The sequence below is a fragment of the Mus pahari genome, chromosome 13 (assembly GCF_900095145.1).
Source record: "Mus pahari chromosome 13, PAHARI_EIJ_v1.1, whole genome shotgun sequence".
NCBI classification, from domain to species: Eukaryota; Metazoa; Chordata; class Mammalia; order Rodentia; family Muridae; genus Mus; species Mus pahari.
Window position 1 is genome coordinate 25,480,591 of NC_034602.1, and position 13,665 is coordinate 25,494,255.

At 47.7% G+C, this 13,665-nt stretch overlaps 1 protein-coding gene and 1 non-coding gene across 5 annotated transcripts in view; one reads left to right on the plus strand and one right to left on the minus strand.

Moving 5' to 3' along the window:
* Osbp2 (oxysterol binding protein 2) overlaps positions 1–13,665 on the plus strand; it is a 161,869-nt gene that overhangs the window by 71,900 nt on the left and 76,304 nt on the right. The window lies entirely within an intron of this gene.
* LOC115065266 lies at positions 1,464–1,594 on the minus strand. The gene has a single exon (XR_003845059.1). It is a non-coding gene; the product is annotated as a small nucleolar RNA SNORA17 (small nucleolar RNA).

Sequence of the window (13,665 nt, forward strand, 5' to 3'; positions counted from 1 at the left end):
GCCTGCCTCTGCCTCCCGAGTGCTGGGATTAAAGGCGTGCGCCACCACGCCCGGCATAGGAACCAGTTTTTGTGGTAGATTGTAAAGAGGCTTAATGTCCTTGTAGAAACTTTAGAAAAATTATCAAAGACTCGTCCATCCAAGAGGTTTTTGTTCCCAGTAAGCTCAGCCTCAATCACGACTGACAAAGCAAACCTAAGAACTACCTAAGAATAAGTATAGTGAGTGCTAGAAGGGGCCTGAAGCTCGTGCACTCCTGAGGATCAGCCCAGGGGTCTGCGGTAACCTCCACAGGTCATCCTAGGCGAGTGGGAAAATCCAAAGGGGCCTTGTCATAGGGGGCTGTCTTTGCAAATCACTCGTCCCCAGAGGTGGTTATTGGATGGCTTCTGCCATCCACCACTAATGTCTGCTCTACTGTGCGGCCCAGGTGAGGTGCAGGGCCTCTCTCAGGAGCACTGCACCTGGCAAGGGGCAGGGGCAACTCTCCTGTTCTCACACCCCCAGGGCCAGCTCTCCTGTGATAGCCAGGTGACGGGTGGGGCCAGTTCTGCTCAATCCTCAGACACTAACTTGTCTCCAGGCAGCAGACCAGACCAGGGACATTGGCCTGGCCTTTGGTGGTAAGAGACCCCTGCTCCTACAGGGTCAGGGACCCGGACAGGGCCCCCTGGGTCAGCAAAGGCCAGGACTCCACCAGGTGGCATCACTGGCTACTCACATCAGGCTGTTCCTCACTACCTGGAGTCTCCAGTTCTGCCTGTCTTCATCCTTCTGTTTCTCTTTCCCTTCCGTTTCTTCACCACTTACTTGCACCTCTTTGTGGCGCCCGGGGTCTCTGAGTGTCTGAGGTCATCTCAGGAGTGGTCCCAGGAGTGCTGTGCCCTGCTTGTGCTTTATGGCACCAGGCAGGGGTCATTTCAGGCATGGTCTGCCCTCCCCAGGTTTGCGAGGCGCTGGACTGCTGGTCACCTCAGGCTAGCTCTCTGTCCAGGCCCCGTGGTGTCAGTCTGGTGGTCTTCACAAGCTTGCCCCTCACTCTGGACAGCCTGGGTGGCCTATGTGAGGGTCACCTGTCTCAGACTGACCCCCACTCTGAGCCTGTGGTCCCAGGCAGAGAGGTTCTAGTTGTCTCACTCTGGACAGCCTGGGTGGCCTATGTGAGGGCCACCTGTCTCCGACTGACCCCCACTCTGAGTCTATGGTCCCAGGCAGAGAGGTTCTAGTTGTCCTTGCGGTCGGTTGTCATGGTGTCCACATGTTGTACCTCCGTTCTTCCCTCGCCCCCTCTTGTTGTCCCACCCTTTCTTGTGTGGCCCCAGGAAGGGTTCCTCTTTTCTCCCAATTTGCTCCCAGCCTGTCCAGGCCTACACAGAACTGGACTAGCTCAGGGTGGCTCCCTGTCCAGTGCCCTGAGGCACCGGACTCACCTGTGGTCATCTCAGGCTCACTTTTTTAAAGGGAATGTTAGGCTACTGATCATTCAGATGTTGACAGGTCAGACACTGAGCATAGACATGGCTTCTCTCCTCTCTGCCACCTACTGACGCATGCGGGACACAGCGGCCATGCCTGCAATGCCTCGAGGGACAGGAGTGTGTGGCACATGCTGGTAGAATGACTCCTCTCACACTGTTCTTCAGTTTCCCACGCACTGGCATCTGCTCTTTCCTGTACATCTAGAATCCACCCGTTTGACCAAGAGCAGAGCTCTGGGGTTCTGTTTGGATTTCCACCTTTACTGAACATTAATGGCTCTGTCTAGAGTCCTGTGAGGTGAGCAGCCAGAACCTCGCTCACCTCAGTGCTGCATGTTCATTCCCAGTCGGGAAAACTTGCTTTCCTACTAAATATCATAGAGTTTCATAGATCTGAAGTCAGTCCATGTTTATATAATACAAGTAATGAAACACAGTGACCAAGCCAGACAGTGGTAGCGCACGCCTTTAATCCCATCACTTGGGAGGCAGAGACAGGCAGATCTCTGAGTTTGAGACTAGCCTGGTCTACAGAGTGAATTCCAGGACATCCAGGGCTACACACACACACACACACACACACACACACANCACACACACACACACACACACACACACACACACACACACACACACACACACACAAACCTGTCTTGAAAAAACAAACAATAAACTGAAAAACTCAAAATCAACCACCAGCCAACAAAGCAAGCAACCAACCAACCAACCAAACGAACAACCAAACAAAAACTCATGACCAATAGCAAGTTGCAGAAGAGAAAGTTAATTTCAGTTTATGGTTCCAGAGGGACAGGAGTCCATCATAGCAAGGAGGCATGGCAGCAGATGGCGGGAGTGGGAAGCTGTAACCTCCTAAGCTGTAGGCATGATGCAGACAGCATATCGAAGGTGGGTCGGGCTATGACCTCTCAAAGCCCATTCCCAGTGACGGACTTCCTGAAGCAAGGCAGTACCCCCATCCCCTAAGAGCCCCACCAACTGCAGATCAAAAGCCCAAGTACCTCAGCCTGTGGGGGACATTCTCATTCAAACCACCTTACAACGGGCAAGCATCTGCCACCAAGTTACATGCCAGGAATCAGTTACTGCATATAACCAATATTTACTGCACATCATCCTGTGCTAATATAATGAAGAGAGTAGAGAATCAAAGGAAAACAGATCCTATTGGCAGCTTTCGCGGACCTCCCCCCCCCCAGCAGTGAGGCGGCCCACAAGCCACGGGGGCACTACTGGTTCCTTGTGCTAGTGAAGGGCGCACCGGGATTGATACTTCAGCAACAGCTGAAGTCAGGGAAGCAAGCCTGCTCGGAGGAAGTGGTGTGTGACCCTACCCTGGAAGAGGGGATGGGCTGGTGTTGGAGAGGAGCCAGCGTGGCCACCTGCAGAGTTAGAGCCTAACCAGGGAAGCAGGAGCAGAGAAGGGTGGGATGCAATGGTGATGTGTAAGATGGTGCTAGAGGAGCCAGCAGCAAACCATGCACCACGACGGCCCTCCCAGAAGGGCACAGCTCCAGTCTTGGCTTTGTTCAGAGCTAAGCAGGATGGTGGTGGCTGAGGGTCCTGATGATGGATGGCAGCGTCAGCAGGTCATGACACTGGAGAGGGACAGCCTCAGGGAGTAGAACCAAGCTCTGTGTCTAGTTTGCTCCTCATGGTTCTGTGGTCTCAGAGCCCAAGTGAGTTCCCAAAGCTCTGAGCTATGTCACTCCGTTGCCATGTGAACCCTCCTCATGCTCATCAGTCTCAGTTCCTTTATTTGAAGACCTGGGTTGTTGCAAAGATGTGTAAGGTGGCAGCAGCACCATGCCTGGTCTACCGTGTCCATAACAAAGTACAGCAATGATGTCATTGGTGGGACAATTTGGTTACTAGTGAAGCCTCCTTCATGCTGTTCAGGAAAGGGCTTGTAGGGAGTGGTAGCATCTCTTTACACTCTTTATTTTGAGGGGGAGAGGGCTCTGTGGTTAAGAGCACTTGCTGCTTTTCCAGAGGACCCCAGTTCAATTCCCAGCACCTGCATGGCACTTCACTACCATCTACAACTGTCCTAGGGGATCCAATACCCTATTCTAGCCTCTGCAGGCACTGCATTCACATGGTACACAGGAAAACAGGCAGGCAAAACACCATGCACATAAAAGAAAAGGAAAAATGTTATTATTTATGTAGAACAGGTTGACCTCAGACTCCTGAACATGAGCTATTTCCCCTGTTTCAACCTCCCTGAGAAACTGCCACCACACTGAATGAACCTGGCGCCTGCCTCCTATCTACTGTTTCCTCAGAACCATGTTATCCCCTGGCATTGCTGCTGAAGTGTTGGATCCAAGTCTCCCTTTCTCCTTGCTCCTAGAGAACCGTTCTACAAATACAGCCCAACCACTAGGGGGTGCTGGTGGCAAGTGGATGGCATAACTCTCCTTTCACTGGGGCAAACCAGCCTAGACCTTTTGTGTGCTTCAGTCTGATGATTTTGCTGTGGCTCAGACTTGCAGAGCAGTGGCAATTATATGGGAAATCAGATTATCACAGCAGCTCCGGCGTGATGAGTCTCGAGAGTCAGCAACTGTGTTAATTAATAAGTTGTGTTGGCTTCAGAGCTTCGCCAAGGGGAGATCATTTATTTTTTAATAGCTTTGGAACTAATCTACATGCGTCATGACAAATGGGCAAAAAATTGCTGGGCATTAGTCCATATGCAGCGTGCCCCAACAACATGTTGGCCAAGTCTCTGTGGAAGGATGAGTGGGGACTGTTTGCTTCTGGTGCTGAGTGGTGAGAGCTGCTGACCTTGGCATCCTCTTGGGAACAACTGTTGGACTCAAGAAGCAAAGGGAGATCCCAGAGGGACCCCTGGGTCGTCTTAGAAATGGACCCAGTGCAGAGAGGGGCTTTGGGAAAATCTACACCCTGACAAGAGAAAGAGAGCCATTCAATAGGGCCACATCCTGCGTGTATTCAGAATCAGGAACCTGTGGGTGGTCCAGGCAGCCGCCTCCTCCTCCTCCTCCTCCTCCTCCTCTTCCTTCTCCACCTGTTTCAGGTGCCAGTTGCTAATACAAGTGAGTATCAGCTCTGCCCCATTCAGTCCAGAAAGAAAAGACAGAGCTCATGGAAGCCAAAGACCCAAAGAGCCCTGGACCAGCCCAGTACAGCTGGACAGGTCAGCATCAAGCAAGCATTTGCCAGTCCTGCTGACTCCACCATAAGGCCCCAGGGAGGAAGGTGGCTTAGCCAAGAGGGACTTGGGTATAGTCTTTACAGATGTCAGAGCCAGTGGCTTACATTCTGTCCCGAGAGCCTTGGGCAGAATGGATGCTTTCTGCAAAATAGCTGCAGTCTTGGCTCCTATACCAGAATAAGCAGTTCTCATTTAGATAGCGGCTCTGTTTTGTGCTGTGCTGTTGAGGATGGGGGATATGAATCCCACTGGAAACGTGTGCTGTGTGTGCCCCTTTCTTGTGCACTGATGGCCAGTATATGAGGAAACCAAGGGACTCTGTGTCCATGTAACAAACTGATGGGCTGCAGAAAAAAGACAGGTGGCCAGTGACAATTGGATGTTCGTACCTAGGGCTGTGGGGGGCAGAGTGCACTCTTCTCGAGTTTCATCATTGACAGGAATGTCCAGGTGCACGAGAGGCTTTGGCCAGGCAGCCTTACACAATATATGATATTACTGCGACCTTCATTTGAGAGCCAGAGAAGAGCAAGGGGAAGTTTGACAGGCTGGAGCTATAGTTCCTGTGCTGTACACAGGAACTGTAAGATTTGAATGTTGGTGGATTCATGCGAACATTCTTCAAGATGGTTTTGAGGGAGACAGTCAAGAAGACAAAGCCAGCAGCTCCACATTGGTCTCAAGAATTCCAGCATACTTTATTGTGGGATTGAATTTGAAATATGTGTATCTATGTTATAGTATGTATGCACGCGTGTATATATGTGCCCATGTGTGCGTATGCATGTGTGTGTATGTGTGCATACAGCCCCTGGTACTGGAATTTCAAATGACTGAGAGTCACCATGTAGGTACTGGAAGAGCAGCCAGTGCTTTTAACCACTGAGCCATCTCTCCAGCCCTTGATAAGCTTGCCAGATGCTGTACTGCCTGGGGAAGGAACTGAACTTGTAGCCTCTCTGTCAAAGCTGCCTGCTGACCACTCAGATGTCCATACACAAGTTTGCATTCATGCTTTGTGTTGAATCCTCTCTGGGGCTTCATTAGCCATTGCTTTTAGGCATGACATTTCCAACCGGCTTGCTCCAGTGCAGAGTCCCACAAATAGAGACTTGTTGAATGGAATGTGAAATGTTCTCCAGCCAGTTACCATTGGTTGGCAACGTTTTATGAAGCTGCAAGTTGGTTGGTGGCTGTGTAGCTTTTCGGTTTGTCTTCTTGTGTGCTGGGTAGAAATTAACAGTCTGAAGGCAGAAGCCTGGAGTGGCTTCTGCACCAGAACTCCGAAGGCCAGGTAGAATGTGCTTGAAGTTCACACTGACGAGGCCACGGTGCAAGCCTGCTTTGCCCTCTGTGTCGCTTGTGTTTTAGGATTTGTCCAGGCGCCAAGCTTCTAACAGACAGAGCCAGTAGGCTATAAATCAGATCTGCCTGACTCCGTGTTCTCTGCTCTGTCCCGGTCACTATGTGACCTGAAAACCAAAGGCTGGAAGGACTCACAGCCACCCTCGGGTGCTAGAATCGCTTGGCCACGCAGCCATGTAGAGCAGCAGTTCCCAGCCTGTGGATTGCAGCCACTTTGGTAAACCTATATCTACAAAAATTACATCACTATTCATAACAGCATCAAAATTACAGTTATGGAGTAGCAACAAAAATAAATTTATGGTTGGGGGTCACCACAAAATGAGGGAACTAACTGTATTAAAAGGTTACAGCATTAGGAAGGTTGAGAACCACTGCTCTAGAGGAATATATTCAGCCTTAAAAAGGGAGGAAATTTCATTTGGTGTAGATTTCCTTCTGTCTAAGATTTAAATTTTTTTTTTTTTTTTTTTTTTTTTTTTTNNNGATAGGGTTTCTCTGTGTAGCCCTGGCTGTCCTGGAACTCACTCTGTTGACCAGGCTGGCCTCGAATTCAGAAATCCGCCTGCCTCTGCCTCCTGAGTGCTGGGATTAAAGGCATGCACCACAACACACGGCTAATATTTAAAATTATTAATCAAGCATTTTAAATTATTTCATTTTCTCTTTTATTTTTTGCTTTTTATTTTATTTTTAAAGATTTATTTTATTATTTGTTTTCTTAAGATTTATTTTATGTATGTGAGTACACTGTAGCTGTCTTCAGACACACCAGAAGAGAGCATTGATTCCCGTTACAGATGAATGTGAATCACCACGTGGTTGCTGGGATTTGAACTCAGGGCCTCTGGAAGAGCAGTCAGTGCTCTTAACCACTAAGCCATCTTTCCAGCCCCTTCTCTATTTTTTAAATATTATTTTTGAATAAGATTACAATCTGAATCCTTGATACATTTTAGTGTACCTTAATTATTATTTTCCCTTTCAAGCAATTTAAGGCAGCCTCAGCAGGTCCAGTTCCCTGTGTCCTCCTGTTCCTCCTGTGCCCCCACACAAATGCATGTGCACAGGCATGAACACCATAAACACGCACACACACACACACACACACACACACACACACACAATTTGCTAAATGTTTTAAAGAAAAATACATAAATATAAATCTTACCATCTTAGCCATTTTAATATTTGTATGTATTCACTGACAATTTCACACATGTAGACAGTGTATCTTGGTTGTGTCCACCCTCCCTCTAGACCTTCATGTTTTTCTTTGTTATAGCCCATTGAGTCCAATTAGTGCTGTCTGATTGACCATCAGCAACCTACCCATGACCACATCCCCCCCAAAAGAGATCTCCTCCTCCCTCAGCAGCCATTGGCTGCCAATCATCTTAGTGAACTTTAAACATACAAGTTCAATGGCATTAACTACATTAATATCTTGGGAGCCACCATCTCCACCTACCCCCAGAATTTGTTCTATTTTGAAAAACTAAAAACTCTATGCTCATTAATTAATGACTTGCCATTCCCTCTTCCCAGTATCCCCTGGCAACCCCCATTCTACTGTCTGCCTGGGTGGATCGAGTTCTCTGGGAACTTCATGTGAGCGAATCACATGGTATCAATTTGTGACTGATTTGTCATGTCCTCAAGCTTTATCAGCTTATAACATGTGCCAGAATTTCCTTCCTTTACAGGCTGAGTAGTATTCCATCCTTAGACATATGCTACATCTTGTTCGTCCCTGTAAAACTGTCCCTGTAAAAACTGCCTCTGAACGCCACAAAGTAAACCACCACTGATCTACCTGCCTCTGTCTCCTGAGTGCTGGGATTAAAAGCATGTACCTAAACTTTTCTTTACCTGAAACTTGCTCTATACCAGGCTGGCCTTGAACTCAGAGACCTGCTTGCCTCTGTCTCCCGGGATTAAGGTGTGTCATCTGGCAGTGGACACTGGATTTCATCAGCATATCAGCTCTGTGGACCACACTGGTAACCAGGTACTTCCGTAGCCCCAGCTTTCAGTTCCTTTGAGAGTATTTGTGTAATAGCCGGGTTGGTCACAGGGTAACTGAAACAGCAGCTCCACTACTTTAATTCCTGCCAACATAAAAGTTCCAGGTTCTCCAGATTCTCCCCAGCACTGGTCCTCTGGTTTAGCCATGGTAATGGGTGTCTGTGGTGCCTACTGTGGTTCTGATTTGTGTTCTACATTAGTGAAGATGAATTTATCTTTTCACATCCTTATCAACCATTTATATATGTTTGGCACATGTCTGTTAAACTTGTTTGCACACTTGAAAGTTAAATTTATTTTGGGGTGTGTGTATTTGTACACGTGAATGCAGCATGCACACACACTGACTTGCCACAGTACACATGTGGAGGTCCAAACAACAAATTTGGGAAGTCAGTTCTCTCCATCCATTATGTGGGTTCTAGGGCCATTAACTGAACCAAGTTTGTCAGGTTTAGTAGCAAATGTTTGTACCCACAATGGTTTAGTCAGTATTGCTGTGAAAAGACACCATGACTACACCAACTCTTATAAAAGAACCTCTAAGCTCACCCTTAGTGACACACTTCCTCCAACGAGGCCATCCATCCTAATCTTTTTTTTTTTTTTTTGAGGGGGGGGATTTCGAGACAGGGTTTCTCTGTGTAGTCCTGGCTATCTTGGAACTCACTCTGTAGACCAGGCTGGCCTCAAACTCAGAAATCCGCCTGCCTCTGCCTCCCGAGTGCTGGGATTAAAGGTGTGCGCCACCAAGCCCTGCTCCTCCTAATCTTAAGTAGCTTCATTCCCTAAAGACTAAGCCTTCAAACCTGTGAATCTATGGGGCCATTCTCAAACCACCACATTCCACTCCCTGGCCCCCATAGGCTTGAAGCCATATCCTAGTGCAAAACCGCATGCAGTCCAACTTCAAAAGCCCTCATAGTCTGTCACAGTCTCAACACTGTTTAAAACTTCAGAGCCTCTTCTGAGACTCAAGGCAATCTTTTAACTGTAACCCCCCTGTAAATATCCACATATAAAATCAGGTCGCATACTTCCAACACACAATGTCACAGAATGTGCATAACCATTCTAACAGGAGGAAAGGGAGCAGAGTGAGGAAGTGCTGGGCCAAAGCAAGATCAAACACACCAGCGCCAACACCAACCTCTCATCTCCATGTCTAATGTCATCTCCATGTCTAGTGTCATCTCCATGTCTAGTGTCATCTCCATGTCTAATGTCATCTCCATGTCTAGTGTCATCTCCATGTCTAGTGTCATCTCCATGTCTAATGTCATCTCCATGTCTAATGTCATCTCCATGTCTAATGTCATCTCCATGTCTAATGTCATCTCCATGTCTAATGTCANTGTCATCTCCATGTCTAATGTCATCTCCATGTCTAATGTCATCTCCATGTCTAATGTCATCTCCATGTCTAATGTCATCTCCATGTCTAATGTCAAAATGCTATTCAGGTCTCCAACTCCTTTTAGCTTTGTTGGCTGCAACACACTTCTCCCTCTTGGGCTGGTTCCACTCCCTGCTACCAGCTCTCCTTGGCAGGTATACCAAGACTCTGGCATCTCCAACATCTTTCAGGCTCCAGGGAAATCCAGGTTTCACCCTCACAGCTTCATGCATTGGCCCCTCTGGGCCTCCATACAGGGACGCCTCTGACTCACACCCGGCCTTGGCAGCTTTCCTTAGCCGCAGAGGGAGATTCCACAACTCCTTTCTTGTATCCTTGACTCTAAAAGCCAGAAACAGGCCTCTGAAGCTGGCAAGGTCTTCTGCTTGCTGGGGCTGGAACTTGGCCCCCTATTGGAATACATTTCATCAGCTTTCTGGTTTTGATGGGTTCCTGGAGCTCTTCTTCCCCTCAAACTGTACGTTCTGTATTTTATCTTGTTCAGCTCGCTCCTTTTCATTATAGATCTGCTTGGGATTAAACACTGATCACGACAAGATACAGTCAGCGCTAGGCTGTTTGAAATCTCCTCTACCAAGGTCATTAGTCCAAACTCTTTTATTTAGATTCAGGCAGATTTTTTTGGACAAGGGTAGAAACCAGCCACATTCTTCACAAAAATATCCCAAGGATGGTCTCTAGGATGCTACCTAATTTTCTGCTCTAAAACTTCTTAACTCCCATGGTTCATATTGCCCTCAGCAGATTTATGTATTATTATATGTAAGTACACTGTAGCTGTCTTCAGACACTCCAGAAGAAGGTGTCAGGTCTCATTACAGATGGTTGTGAGCCACCATGTGGTTGCTGGGATTTGAATTTAGGACCTTCGGAAGAGCAGTCAGTGCTCTTAACTGCTGAGCCATCTCGCCAACCCGTGCTCTAAGATTTTATCCTCTGGCACTAGTATGGTCCACTAAGCTATGCTTAAAAGTTCAACTGCTTTCCTAATTCAAAGTCTCAAAGTCCACATTCCGCCAACAAGCATCATGGTCATGCTGGTCACAGAAGTACCCAGCTCCCTGACACCAACTTGGTCTTAGTTACTTAGCCATTGCTGTGAGGAGAGACCATGACCATGGAAGTTCTTATAAAAGAAAGCATTTAATTGGAGGTTGCTTATAGTGTCAGAGGTTTGTCCACACAGGCAGACATGGTGGTAGAGAAGCCAACAGGAAGAGAGAGCCACTGGCCTTGGCATGGGCTTTTGAAACCACCCCCAGTGACACACTTCCTCCAACAAGGCCACACCTCCTAATCCTCTCAAATAGTGCTGCTCCCTATAACTAAACACTCAAATCTATGAGTCTGTGGGGGCCATTCTCATTCAAACCACCACAGGCACTGCCTCCCTGTCTGCCTCTACCTCAAACAAATGGAGCATCTAGTCCTCTAGTTAGCACGTATCTGTAAGACATAGCATGGCTAGCTCGCAAGATCTTCTCTATTGCAAACCTCTCCCACAGATACTCTCAACACTTCCAGGCGGTTCCAGCTTACAGACTCCCTCTTCCAAAACACCAAACACGGGCAAGGGTTTGCCCAACACTAGCAAGGACTTACCCACCCTTTGCCATTTGCTCTGCACCCCCAAAGGTAGCCATGGTTGTAGTGACAATTTTGGAGTTTTGGTTTGTTAAAACAAAACAAAACAAAAAACAAAACAGAAATATTATAAGAATATGTTTTTGTTTTATTCCCAGGTGTGGGGCTGTGGGGCTGCTTCAGATTGTCCACAGCAGCCGACTATGATTTGCCTCTTACTCTAGCAGAGGCATGGTTTGCTAGCTGAAGATAGTTTCTGCAATTATATGACATTTGGAATTCTGGGAAATACTCAGAACGTACATAAAGGTTAGTGCCCCAAGAGGCTGGGCAGACTGTTGGCTGGCTGTTGGCTATCTTTGGTTGTTGGCTGACTGTTGGCTGTCTTTGGCTGTTGGTTGTCTTTGTCTGTTGGCTGTCTTTGGTTGCAGTTTGCTAAGTAGCTGTGCAAAGAAGAAACAAGAAGAAATTAGATATCCCGATGACAAAGATCAAACTCGCCCCAAGGAACTCAATGACCCTAACTGGCAGGAAGTAATCTAAGGATAACACCTTCCCCTTTCCTTTCCTCTCTATTCTTTTCTTTCTCTTATCTAGTGTTAGGGGGTTAAAAGGGCTGAAGAAAAAGGGTGGAGAAGAGTGGAAGAATGAGGAACCTACAAAGTACTAAAGACTAGCTACACCTGGCAGTTTTGAATCTCCCTGAACAATGCTTCCTTTTCACATATGGAGTGGTGTAGTTCAGTGGTTTCATCTAACCCTTACTTACACACACACACACACACACACACACACACACACACACACACACGTAAGCCAGAAGTCAATCTCAGGCATTGTTTCTCTCTTGACACCCACCTTCTTTACTGAGAAATTACCCCCCTGAGACCTGTGGCTTGACACGTAGGTAGGCGGGCTGCAGGGAACTGCCTGCCCCACCTTGTTGGTGCTAGGGTTATAAGTGCGAATCCCACGCCCAGTTTGGGGTGCTCAGGATTGAATTCAGGTCCTCCTGCCTGGCCAGCCAGTACTCTACTACTCGGTTGCCGTCACTGTCCTCAAGGCACTGGGGTTTAAAAGCTGAAAGACATGGCAGAAGTCAGCCAACCTTAAGTCATCGTCTTACACAGATGTACACTGAGGTACACAGAGCCCAGTGACCTATCGTGTCACTTGTGACTCTTTTCAAGCTCTGGCTGACAGGTCTGTTCCTAGAGGAGCATCATCACAATGTGATGATGTCACAAAGGTCTTTTCAATTCTACAGAAAATGCATGTGGCTCACCAGGCTCTCTCTCCTCTTGTCAGCGACCACAGCTGTGGCTTTGAGGCATAACTAGAGTGCAAGCGGCTATTGTGTCTTGTAGGTTTTCTTTGCTATGGCATTTTGTTTGTAGTAACTCAAAGGGATACCTTCCCATGGCCTTTAAGCACCCTGGAGAGGGCCACGTTCTGTGTGCGTTCTGTAAGCTTAGAGGTTCTTTTTCCCCCTGCCTACCAGGACTGCCTTCTCTAGGTCGACTTAACAGGGCATGAACTGGGTGTGAAGAGAGGGTGGGTGGTGGTGGCCAGAAAAGGAATTAGATGGCATCCTAAAGCACACTTCATTCCAGTCCACCCAAGCCCTAGGTTTGCTCATTCTACAAGTTCTCAGCACAACTCAGTGGTGCTGCGGTGCGCGTGGATGGGAGCTTGGCAGGCCTCCAGCAGAGCAGCTGATCTGGGCTCCTGTAAAACATCCTAGGAGGATTGGATAGGATCGAGGGGCTCAGAGAGGAAGGAGGAGGGCTGGGAACAGGAGGAAAGGATGGGCTGGGGTGGGGGCTCCGTGTGTTCACTGCCCACCAGCATCACAGTGTCTAGAGAGAAGGTCAAAGGGCCTCCGTCCCCTCCACCCCAACCCCTGCCAGGAGCAGAAGGAGGAAGAGGGCCTGGCACAGCACTGTTTTCCAGCCTCTGTGGTTGAGAATCAGGGAAGTGTATTCTAGGTATCAAGCTTTTCCAGATCCAGAAAGTAATGGACTGACCAGACAAGTTTAAAATCTTGCCATATGTCTCGGCTTGTTTCTGTTTCAAATCTTTAATCATTTGGAGCCCAGTATAAATATAGACACGTGACTGAATTTTAAAAACTTTGTTCTAGTGTGTGTACACGCGTATTTATTCACACACACACACTTGAACACGCGTGCATACGTGTGCACACACACATGAATGCACACATGCACTTATATGTGAGAGTGAGCCTGTCTGGGCTCTCACTGGTCTCTGATGTGAAGATGCAGGCATGCTGGGAAATGCTGATCCTGCCATAAATTAGACAAAGGGACTAAACTGCAGGGATCCTTGGTCACAAAATCCTCCTGACATCCCATTCCAAATGAGGTAATGCACAAAGAGACTCAGAAGCCATGACCATTTGGTTTCCTATCCTCTGGAGGTTTAGACTGTCTGCAGCAGGAAGCCCTTCTTTCGGAGCCTTGACAGCACATTTCTTTAAAAAAAAAAAAAAAATAAGAAGAAGAAAGAGAAGGAAGTTAAGGTAACTTTCAGACCTAGTGGCCCCGCCTCTTTTTGTCCTTTTATTA